This window comes from Procambarus clarkii, chromosome 74, assembly GCF_040958095.1.
Source record: "Procambarus clarkii isolate CNS0578487 chromosome 74, FALCON_Pclarkii_2.0, whole genome shotgun sequence".
NCBI classification, from domain to species: Eukaryota; Metazoa; Arthropoda; class Malacostraca; order Decapoda; family Cambaridae; genus Procambarus; species Procambarus clarkii.
In genome coordinates this window covers 14,858,297-14,869,554 of record NC_091223.1, presented here as the reverse complement: position 1 = coordinate 14,869,554, position 11,258 = coordinate 14,858,297, and the positions used below count along the sequence as shown (strand labels likewise).

General features: G+C 51.5%; 1 protein-coding gene across 4 annotated transcripts in view; it reads left to right on the top strand.

The window, feature by feature from the left end:
- LOC123767352 (uncharacterized) overlaps positions 1-11,258 on the top strand; it is a 49,217-nt gene that overhangs the window by 2,099 nt on the left and 35,860 nt on the right. Inside the window, exon 1 of one of the 4 annotated variants that reach the window (XM_069312985.1) lies at positions 1,601-1,688. The exons of 1 other annotated variant lie outside the window; for it this stretch is intronic. The gene's annotated coding sequence lies outside the window, so the exon portion shown is untranslated. Of the gene's footprint in view, positions 1-1,600; positions 1,693-1,727; positions 1,969-11,258 lie in introns of those variants that run through there. 2 more of the 4 variants (XM_069312987.1, XM_069312988.1) reach the window with 2 other exon arrangements.

Sequence of the window (11,258 nt, the reverse complement as noted above, 5' to 3'; positions counted from 1 at the left end):
ACAGCCTCGTTTATTGACGAGTCGGGGGTTCGAGATCCGAAGTGGTTGGGCACGTCGCTTCTCTTTCAAGTGATAAAAAATTCCTACTGAATCAGCACTTTAGCCTGATAATTATCCCCACAGCGTCTCGCTGACGCTGCATATTCCAGAAGTGGTCTGACGTACGCGTTAGTATGTCTGCGTGCTAGTGTGCCCGTGTTCGTTAGCTCCTAAGCCCCGCCTTTGTAGCCATGGCTTCCTTCCCCTCATCTTCCTCAAGCCTCGTGCCTCATTTCACAAATTACACAATTTGTGTATCTGTGAAATTTATATCAAGAATTACATCAAGTCTTTGGCGCATTTCTGAGTGCTTTGAGGACCAGACTTACACCACAACGACTAATAATTAGTCGTTGGGCTGTAAGTCTGGTGGTAATCACACAATCAGACTTTGACAAAGCACTCAGGAGAGGTGCCAAAGACTTGATGTAATTCTTGACATAAATTTCTGAGATACATAACTGTAGGGTTTATTATCCTGTTATACCGATTCTCTTTTGTTTTCTTTGACACTGTGATGTTACCCTACGCGTATTCTTGGAGTTTATACAGAGCGACGCGGCTTTTGTTCTATTTAACGAACCTAAAATGGTTCTCTACGCCATAACAGACAGGTGTTTTAAGAGAGTCGAACACCTTCCCGGGAACACATGTTGATGACACCGGGTTCTAGGTGACTGGTTCGCCTGTCTTAGTGTGTTGTATAGGGTCTATATACTGCATGGTGTCCACACCAAGAAGCTACCTATGTATATCCAGCCAAACGCATTTAAGAACAAGTCTAGCCTACGCTTGAAACAAGCCAGCGACCCGTACGTCCGGCTAGGATGGGCGCGAGTTCCACAAATACTGAACATTAGAGCAAAGAATCATAATATATACTAGCAACAATCACTGTGACTTCACGAGGCTACAGTCAGACATTATCACGGGGAAGATTGTAGATTCTTGGAGTGTCAGCAGGGAGAGCAGGACGAGCAGGAAGACTACCAGCAGCAAGTGCAGCAGCAGCTGCAGCAGGAGCAGCAGCAGCCCCCTCAGCAGACAAGACACCAACATCAGGAAGTAATCCCACCTGCAGCGGAAGCAGGAAGAGCGAAAGAGAGCAGGAAGGAGGAAAGCTAGGCAGCAGGAGCAAGGACTGCAGCAGCAGCAGCAGGAGCAGCAGGAGGAGGACGAGCAGCAGCGGGAACAGCAGTAGCAACAACAGCAGCTGCCAAAAGCACAGCTGCTCAACAGCCCAGCAGTGGGAGAAGAGCAGCAGTTGAAAGGAGTATTATGAGAAGAGAGAGAGAGAGAGAGAGAGGGAGGGGAGGGAGAGAGAGAGAGAGAGAGAGAGAGAGAGAGAGGAGAGAGAGAGAGAGAGAGAGAGAGAGAGAGAGAGAGAGAGAGAGAGAGAGAGAGAGAGAGAGAGAGAGAGAGAGAGAGAGAGAGAGAGAGAGAGAGAGAGAGAGAGAGAGAGCAGGATAAGGAGGAGGAGGAAGAGCAGTAGGAGCAGCAGCAGCAGCAGCAGGAGGAGGAGGCGGGGATGAGGGGGGGGGGGGGAGGGGAGGGGAGAGGAGGTGTGGATAGGTTGAGGGGTGGATAGAGGGAGCGGGTAGTGTGTGAGTGTGTGCCGGTGCCTCAGTCCTCCAGCCGGCGGGTAGCAGGTTGGTGCGTCCCCGTCCACCTCTGCGGCGCCGCCCTCTATAGTCTGCCTCTAGCCGTCCCCTCGCGTGTCCCCTCTGAGGCGCCTATCCCCGTCCCTGGGGACGCAGGCCTAGCCGCCCTCTCACTCCAGAGCCTTCAGCAAGTCCCCGCGCTGGAGAGTAGGGGTGATGTGCCTGTCACGCCCACGCACGCCCACGTCCACGCCCACTCTGCCTGCGTGTGGGCGCGGGGGGGGGGGCGTCCCGCCTCACAGAGTTACTTATATACTCACTACTATGCGTATTTATTCATTCAAACTGTCTGTTAGTGCATGCAAGTGGTCAGTTTGGCCCGGCTGGGAGGTCTCCACCCCCCCGGTCTCCGCTCCCTGGATTATGTGTGGGGTCACACACACCTGGTGCCACACCTGGTGCCACACCTGGTGCCACACCTGGTGCCACACCTGGTGCCACACCTGGTGCCACACCTGCCACTGTTGTGGGAGGCAGGCCAACCTTCACCTGAAGGGGGGAAAGCTCCGTTATTTGTATTGTGTACTCGTTATTGGTCACAGGTAAGGTCCACCTCACCCTCCCCCCTCTCTCTCTCACCCTCCAGGGCCTGGTTCCTCACCCTCCCCCCCCTCTCTCTCACCCTCCAGGGCCTTGGTTCGTCACCCTCCCCCCCTCTCTCTCACCCTCCAGGGCCTGGTTCGTCACCCTCCCCCCCCTCTCTCACCCTCCTGGGCCTGGTTCGTCACCCCCCCCTCTCTCTCACCCTCCAGGACCTAGTTCGTCACCCTCCCCCCTCTCTCTTACCCTCCAGGGCCTGGTTCGTCACCCCCCCCCTCCCTCTCTCTCACCCTCCAGGGCCTTGGTTCGTCACCCTTTCCCCCCCCCTCTCTCTCACCCTCCAGGGTCTGGTTCGTCACCCTCCCCCCTCCTCTCTCTCACCCTCCAGGACCTGGTTCGTCACCCTCCCCCTCCCTCTCTCTCACCCTCCAGGGCCTTGGTTCGTCACCCTTTCCCCCCCCCCCCTCTCTCTCACCCTCCAGGGTCTGGTTCGTCACCCTCCCCCCTCCTCTCTCTCTCACCCTCCAGGACCTGGTTCGTCACCCTCCCCCCCCCCTCTCTCTCTCTCTCCCTCCAGGGCCTGGTTCGTCCCCCCCCCCTGAAATTATCTTCCCCCCTCCCCTTCCCCCCCCCTTCACCTGTCTTTTGTACCCTCTCTCAGGGGATCGTTACGGACCCCCTACCCCCCCTCCCCCTCCCCCTCCCCCCTCCCCCCATCTCTCATATACATCTTACGGACCTTTCCACCAGTTGTAAATTCTCTCCGCCGGCTCCCTGGCCTATCCTAGCCTAACCTAGCTTATCCTTGCCTGGCCTAGCATATCCTAGCCTAGCCTGGCCTCTCCTAGCCTAACTTAGCTTATCCTAGCCTAGCCTGGCCTCTCCTAGCCTAACCTAGCTTATCCTAGCTTAGCCTAGCATATCCTAGCCTAGCCTGGCCTATCCTAGCGTAACCTAGCTTATACTAGCCTGGCCTATCCTAGCCTAACCTAGCTTATCTTCGCCTAACCTAGCTTATCCTAGCCTAGCCTGGCCTATCCTAGCGTAACCTAGCTTATCCTAGCCTGGCCTATCCTAGCCTAACCTAGCTTATCTTCGCCAAACCTAGCTTATCCTAGCCTAGCCTGGCCTATCCTAGCCTAACCTAGCTTATCCTAGCCTGGCCTATCCTAGCCTAACCTAGCTTATCTTCGCCTAACCTAGCTTATCCTAGCCTAGCCTGGCCTATCCTAGCCTAACCTAGCTTATCCTAGCCTGGCCTAGCCTAGCCTAACCTAGCTTATCTTCGCCTAACCTAGCTTATCCTAGCCTAACCTAGCTTATCCTAGCCTAACCTAGCTTATCCTAGCCTAACCTATCCTAGCCTAACCTAGCTTATCTTCGCCTAACCTAGCTTATCCTAGCCTAGCCTGGCCTATCCTAGCCTAGCCTGGCCTATCCTAGCCTAACCAAGCTTATCCTAGCCTAACCTATCCTAGCCTGACCTGACCTGACCAAATATGTTGTCGTTAAGTATTCTGCCTCAGTGGGTGTGTTTCCCTCAGTGGCCGCTAGTCGTCGTGTTTACCATGGCGCTGCTGTCGCCGCCGCCGCACAACGGCCACATTTCCGACGTTCTAGTGCGAGTGTGAACCGCCGTATTAGTGACGTATTATACATGCTAGTGGTGCCAGGGGGAGGGGGTTGGGGGGGGGGGCCTGGTGGGTGAGGCAATGGCAGCTTGCTGAAAAATGGGCAAAATATAAATGGCACCTGTGTAGCCATTAGCGTGGACATGGGAAGGTAAAAGGGGGGGGGGGAGGTACTGGAAGGGGTACTCTCTCTCTCTCTCTCTCCCTCTCTCTCTCTCTCTCTCTCTCTCTCTCTCTCTCTCTCTCTCTCTCTCTCTCTCTCTCTCTCTCTCTCTCTCTCTCTCTCTCTCTCTCTCTCTCTTTCTCCAGCCGGGCGTAATGGTAACGGTGGCAAACACAGACACAGACACAGACACAGACGCAGACGCAGACAGACACGAATTACCGTGTGTCAACAGCCTAGCACCAGACACACTATTAAAAGCTACTGTTAATTGAACTATCACATTTTAATTGCAGCGAGCTGTGTGGCCAAGAATACCCACACACACCCACACACACACGTGTGTGTGTGTGTGTGTAATTACCTAAGTGTAGTTACAGGATGAGAGCTACGCTCGTGGTGTCCCGTCTTCCCAGCACTCTTTGTCATATAACGCTTTGAAACTACTGACGGTCTTGGCCTCCACCACCTTCTCACTTAACTTGTTCCAACCGTCTACCACTCTATTTGCGAAGGTGAATTTTCTTATATTTCTTCGGCATCTGTGTTTAGCTAGTTTAAATCTGTGTGTGTGTGTGTGTGTGTGTGTGTGTGTGTGTGTGTGTGTGTGTGTGTGTGTGTGTGTGCGTGCGTGCGTGCGTGCGTGTGTGTGTGTGTGTGTGTGTGTTTGTGTGTGTGTGTGTGTGTGTGTGTGTGTGTGTGTGTGTGTGTGTGTGTGTGTGTGTGTGTGTGTGTGTGTGTGTGTGCGTGCGTGCGTGCGTGTGTGTGTGTGTGTGTTTGTGTGTGTGTGTGTGTGTGTGTGTGTGTGTGTGTGTGTGTGTGTGTGTGTGTGTGTGTGTGTGTGTGTGTGTGTGTGTGTGTGTGTGTGTGTGTGTGTGTGATCTTGTCTCATATTTTTAGCCAGGCTGAGTGTGTTAGCTGGGGTGTCTGTTTGTCACACAAAATATTACATTTATTTGCCTCTAGTAAAGCTTGGATTTTTGGTAGTGGGGTGGAATATTCTTAGCCATTTGCAGGCAGGAGCTGTCGCGTTGTGTGTGTGTGTGTGTGTGTGTGTGTGTGTGTGTGTGTGTGTGTGTGTGTGTGTGTGTGTGTGTGTGTGTGTGTGTGTGTGTGTGGAGGACGAGCACCTCTACATCCTCTTTACTACCTCTCTTCCCCAATCGTATCAGCTGCTAGTCCTCTATTATTACACCAATTAACAGGTAATGGACGATAGAATTGCTCTGAAAATTTTATAGATATTAGTGTTTACTGTTTTATAATTTAACGAGAAAAATAGAGAACAGAAGACAATTTCCAAGTTCAATTATTATGATATAGCAAAATTAATGATGGGTTTATCCTTGGCACTGTATCAGTAGGCACTCGTTTCATTTAGGTCACCCCCCGCCATTACCCAACCATGTTGGGCACGTACCCAACAGCAGTTGCAGTTGAAAATGGAGAATTAGCATCTAACAGATGTTAAACTGCCAGGAATGTATTTACTGCTAAGTAAACAGGTGCATCAGATGAAAGGAAGCATGCCCAACCATCTCAATCCTACCCTGGGATTGAATTCGGTTTCCTTGGCCATGAGAGTTAGGATGTGAGGATAATGAGTATATATGAAACAGGGCAGCTTCTTGCCCTGCAATATGAGACTAGCGTGAAGAAACGACGCCCAACCCCTTGGGCGATCGGGGATCGAACTCCGACCCTGCAAGAGGCCTGCCTCGTCCCCTCACTCACCATCTGCCTCGTCCAGCGAACAACAACAAATTACTACACAGCTCCTCTTCCTCTGACTTAACTACTTAACTCCTCCCTCATGCTCCCCTCTCACCCCCTCCCTCCCTCATAATCTCTCCCCTCTCACCCCCTCCCTCCCTCATAATCTCTCCCCTCTCACCCCCTCCCTCCCTCATAATCTCTCACCTCTCTCTCCTCCCCTCACCCTCCCTCACTGTTATCCTCAGCCGCTGGTGAGGTATTTACACCTCGGTGTGAAAGTAGGGCTCGTGAAGCCTCCTTAGAGTAAAGGGAAGACTGGAAACCTCTGGCACCTGCTGCAGCCCTCAGGCGGATGTGTCCTAGGGTAGCAGCTGGGATATGGGGAGACGGGATAGCAGCTGGGATATGGGGAGACGGGATAGCAGCTGGGATATGGGGAGACGGGATAGCAGCTGGGATATGGGGAGACGGGATAGCAGCTGGGATATGGGGAGACGGGATAGCAGCTGGGATATGGGGAGACGGGATAGCAGCTGGGATATGGGGAGACGGGATAGCAGCTGGGATATGGGGAGACGGGATAGCAGCTGGGATATGGGGAGACGGGATAGCAGCTGGGATATGGGGAGACGGGATAGCAGCTGGGATACGGGGAGACGGGATAGCCGCTGGGACATGGGGGGACAGGATAGCCGCTGGGACATGGGTACAGGATAGTAGCTGGGATATGGGAAGACGGGATAGCAGGTGGGATATGGGGAGACGGGATAGCAGCTGGGATATGGGGAGACGGGATAGCAGCTGGGATATGGGAAGATGGGATAGCAGCTGGGATATGGGAAGACGGGATAGCCGGTGGGATATGGGGACAGGATAGCAGCTGGGATATGAAGACAGGATAGCAGCAGGGATATGAAGACAGGATAATAGCTAGAACATAAAAACGGGAGTAAAGGAACGGTGCCTAAACCACTTAGACTATTGGGAGATTGAACGCGGACCCGCAACGAGCGAGGCCGACACTGTACCGACCAATCCAAGTCGCCAGGCAACTTACGGAAGACAAAATAATGATCAAACCAACTAATTTAATACGTTTATTAATAAGAATTTGACTACGGAAATAAATGGTTTAAGTGTATAGACACAAAGAGAATTTTTTCCAACCGGCGCAGTTTAAGGGTTTACGGGTGTAATCGGTTTAGTCACTTGTTTCACATATATATATATATATATATATATATATATATATATATATATATATATATATATATATATATATATATATATATATATATATATATATATATATATATGTGTCAGTGGGCTCACTATTGAAACAATTTAATCCCTTTTGTTTTAATAAATCGTCTTGATGGTCGTTTGGAGTCGTTTAAGTGTTTGTCTAGTTCAGCGTTTCGCGGGGGGGGGGGGTACCTCTGACGTCCAGGGGGGCCAGATTCACGAAGCAGTTACGCAAGCACTTACCTGGGGTCAGATTCACGAAGCAGTTATGCAAGCACTTACGAACCTGGGGTCAGATTCACGAAGCAGTTATGCAAGCACTTACGAACCTGGGGTCAGATTCACGAAGCAGTTATGCAAGCACTTACGAACCTGGGGTCAGATTCACGAAGCAGTTATGCAAGCACTTACGAACCGGGGGTCAGATTTACGAAGCAGTTATGCAAGCACTTACGAACCTGGGGCCAGATTCACGAAGCAGTCACGCAAGCACTTACGAACCTGGGGCCAAATTCACGAAGCAGTTACGCAAGCACTTACCTGGGGTCAGATTCACGAAGCAGTTACGCAAGCACTTACCTGGGGTCAGATTCACGAAGCAGTTATGCAAGCACTTACCTGGGGTCAGATTCACGAAGCAGTTACGCAAGCACTTACGAACCTGGGGCCAGATTCACGAAGCAGTTACGCAAGCACTTACGAACCTGGGGTCAGATTCACGAAGCAGTTACGCAAGCACTTACGAACCTGGGGTCAGATTCACGAAGCAGTTACGCAAGCACTTACTAACCTGGGGTCAGATTCACGAAGCAGTTACGCAAGCACTTACGAACCTGGGGCCAAATTCACGAAGCAGTTACGCAAGCACTTACGAACCTGGGGCCAAATTCACGAAGCAGTTACGCAAGCACGTAACTGCTTCGTGAATCTGGAACCAGGTCTTGTGGGTCTTGGCCATATTAAACACGACAAGAGTAGCCGTGAGACACTAACCTATCCTGCCCCCCTAGGCCTACATAAGTAGGCCTAGGCGTTGTGTACACTGTCTTGGTGCTTTGTAACGATCGCAGTTGATAATGATGGTTCGGGACGGACCGAAACGTCGTCATCTTCTTGTCTTCTGGTGTGTGGTGTGGTCCTCGTATTTAGAGAGACAGAGACCCGGGTACAGCCGGGTAACCCCCATCTGAGAGAGAGAGAGAGAGAGAGAGAGAGAGAGAGAGAGAGAGAGAGAGAGAGAGAGAGAGAGAGAGAGAGAGAGAGAGAGAGAGAGAGAGAGAGAGAGAGAGAGAGAAAGAGAGAGAGAGAGAGAGAGAGAGAGAGAGAGAGAGAGAGAGAGAGAGAGAGAGAGAGAGAGAGAGAGAGAGAGAGAGAGTACTTTGTGTGTGTTTGTGTGTGTGTGTGTGTGTGTGTGTGTGTGTGTGTGTGTGTGTGTGTGTGTGTGTGTGTGTGTGTGTGTGTTTGTGTGTGTGTGTGTGTGTGTGTGTGTGTGTGTGTGTGTGTGTGTGTGTGTGTGTGTGTGTGTGTGTGTGTGTGTATTCACCTAGTTGTGTTTGCGGGGGTTGAGCTCTGCTCTTTCGGCCCGCCTCACAACTGTTTACTAACTACTATTTTTTTTTACCACACCACACACTCACCAGGAAGCAGCCTGTGACAGCTGACTAACTCCCAGGTACCTATATACTGCTAGGTAACAGGGGGCATTCAGGGTGAAAGAAACTTTGCCCATTTGTTTCTGCCTGGTGCGGGAATCGAACCCGCGCCCCAGAATTACGAGTTTTGCGCGCTATCCACCAGGTTACCAGGCCCCCGAGTGTGTGTGTGTGTGTGTGTGTGTGTGTGTGTGTGTGTGTGTGTGTGTGTGTGTGTGTGTGTGTGTGTGTGTGTGTGTGTGTGTGTGTGTGTGTGTGTGTGCGCGCGCTATTTTAGGCCTAGGCAAGTCAAGTTAATATGAAGAAATATTTATTTTCAGTGACAAAGACGGTGACATGCTGGAGTGAACGCCTTTGTTAATTACTTGAAAATATCGGTTAATTGTACAATGATATCGAGGGACATGATATATATGAGAAAGTAATGGAGCCGTACGGTGGGATCAAACCCGCGTTTCTGGTCCCCATGTAAGGATGAGATATAGCTTGTAAGGCCATCATCTCCCAGTTAATAATGCGAGTGTCCCCCAAGGAGCTGAGGGACGCGGGTTCGACTCCCCTCGTAATGCTTCAACACTGGTACACTAAGGAACTTCTCGCTCAGAACACACCCCTGGTGAACCGCACCTCCCTCACTTATAACCCGCACAAGCCTCTTATATATTCAAAAGGTTTACTTCACTTTTGTAAACTGCAGTCTGCTCTGCCCCTTTGTGAGACAACAGGTAAAGGCCATAGATACACAGTGGTGTGATCTGCCACCTTCAACCAGAGCCGGTCGGCCGAGCGGACAGCACGCTGGACTTGTGATCCTGTGGTCCCGGCTTCGATCCCGGGCGCCGGCGAGAAACAATGGGCAGAGTTTCTTTCACCCTATGCCCCTATTTCTTAGCAGTAAAATAGGTATTCGGCCGAGCGGACAGCACGCTGGACTTGTGATCCTGTGATCCCGGCTTCGATCCCGGGCGCCGGCGAGAAACAATGGGCAGAGTTTCTTTCACCCTATGCCCCCGTTACCTAGCAGTAAAATAAGTACCTGGGTGTTAGTCAGCTGTCACGGGCTGCTTCCTGGGGGTGGAGGCCTGGTCGAGGACCGGGCCGCGGGGACACTAAAGCCCCGAAATCATCTCAAGATAACCTCAAGATAACCTCAAGATATACCTCCCTGATGACTAGGGTGAGACGGGCCACACGACCTCACTAAGACACCTGGGGGCTCACTGGAGGTGACTGATGGAGATTAACCCTCCCAAGAGGTGGCACGGGCATGAATAGCCCGAGATGAGTGGAGGTTGTGGGAAGTGAACTTAAGACGAGGGTGAGAGGTTAAGTGTGGTGGAGGACCAGGATAAGGAGGAGACAAGAAGCAGAGTAGGCTACACGCTCTTGAGAAGACTGAGACGGAAGGAAGAGGGGGGGGGGGAGGTGGGGTCATCTCTGAAGTGCTTGATCTATAAATTGCGAAGCTATTGATTGTTAAGGGGGTGTTGAGGATTGTTAAGTGGGGGTGTTGGGGATTGTTAAGGGGGTGTTGGGGATTGTTAAGAGGGTGTTGGGGATTGTTAAGGGGGTGTTGGGGATTGTTAAGGGGGTGTTGGGGATTGTTAATGGGGTGTTGGGGATTGTTAAGGGGGTGTTGGGGATTGTTAATGGGGTGTTGGGGATTGTTAAGGGGGTGTTGGGGATTGTTAAGGGGGGTGTTGGGGATTGTTAAGGGGTGTTGAGGATTGTTAAGTGGGGGTGTTGGGGATTGTTAAGGGGGGTGTTGGGGATTGTTAAGGGGGGTGTTGGGAATTGTTAAGGGGGTGTTGGGGATTGTTAAGGGGGTGTTGGGGATTGTTAAGGGGGGTGTTGGGGATTGTTAAGGGGGTGTTGGGGATTGTTAATGGGGTGTTGGGGATTGTTAAGGGGGGTGTTGGGGATTGTTAAGGGGGTGTTGGGGATTGTTAATGGGGTGTTGGGGATTGTTAAGGGGTGTTGGGGACTGTTAAGGGGGTGTTGGGGACTGTTAAGGGGTGTTGGGGATTGTTAAGGGGTGTTGGGGACTGTTAAGGGGTGTTGGGGATTGTTAAGGGGGTGTTGGGGATTGTTAAGGGGTGTTGGGGACTGTTAAGGGGTGTTGGGGACTGTTAAGGGGTGTTGGGGACTGTTAAGGGGGTGTTGGGGATTGTTAAGGGGTGTTGGGGATTGAGAGTTGAGCTCACAATCTGTGACTTCGAGGGAGTGAAGTCTGGTTCTTTGACGTTGTGTCAATTGAATTATCATTGAACAATTCTGACGTTCCAATTCTTTGCTGAATTTGACCTTTACAGCTGTGGCCGGAGGTGGCTTCCACACCTTCCTCTTTCAGGACATTCCACTTGCTGACCACAGGAACAGAGGATTTAAGATTCGCTGCCTGGAAGAAAAAATTCCAAGTAGCACGGGCTATGGTGAGCCCGTAGGAGGGGCGAGTATTTCCTACCATTCCTTCGACTCGTGTACATATCCAGCTTCCACCTGCGTCGTCTTGCCCAGCTTTCTCTGAGTTTAAAGAAGCTGTCTTTGTGCTCTTTGTCACTCAGTATCTTGTATGCCTCGACCAGGGGCCCCCAACACCATATAAGGTGCA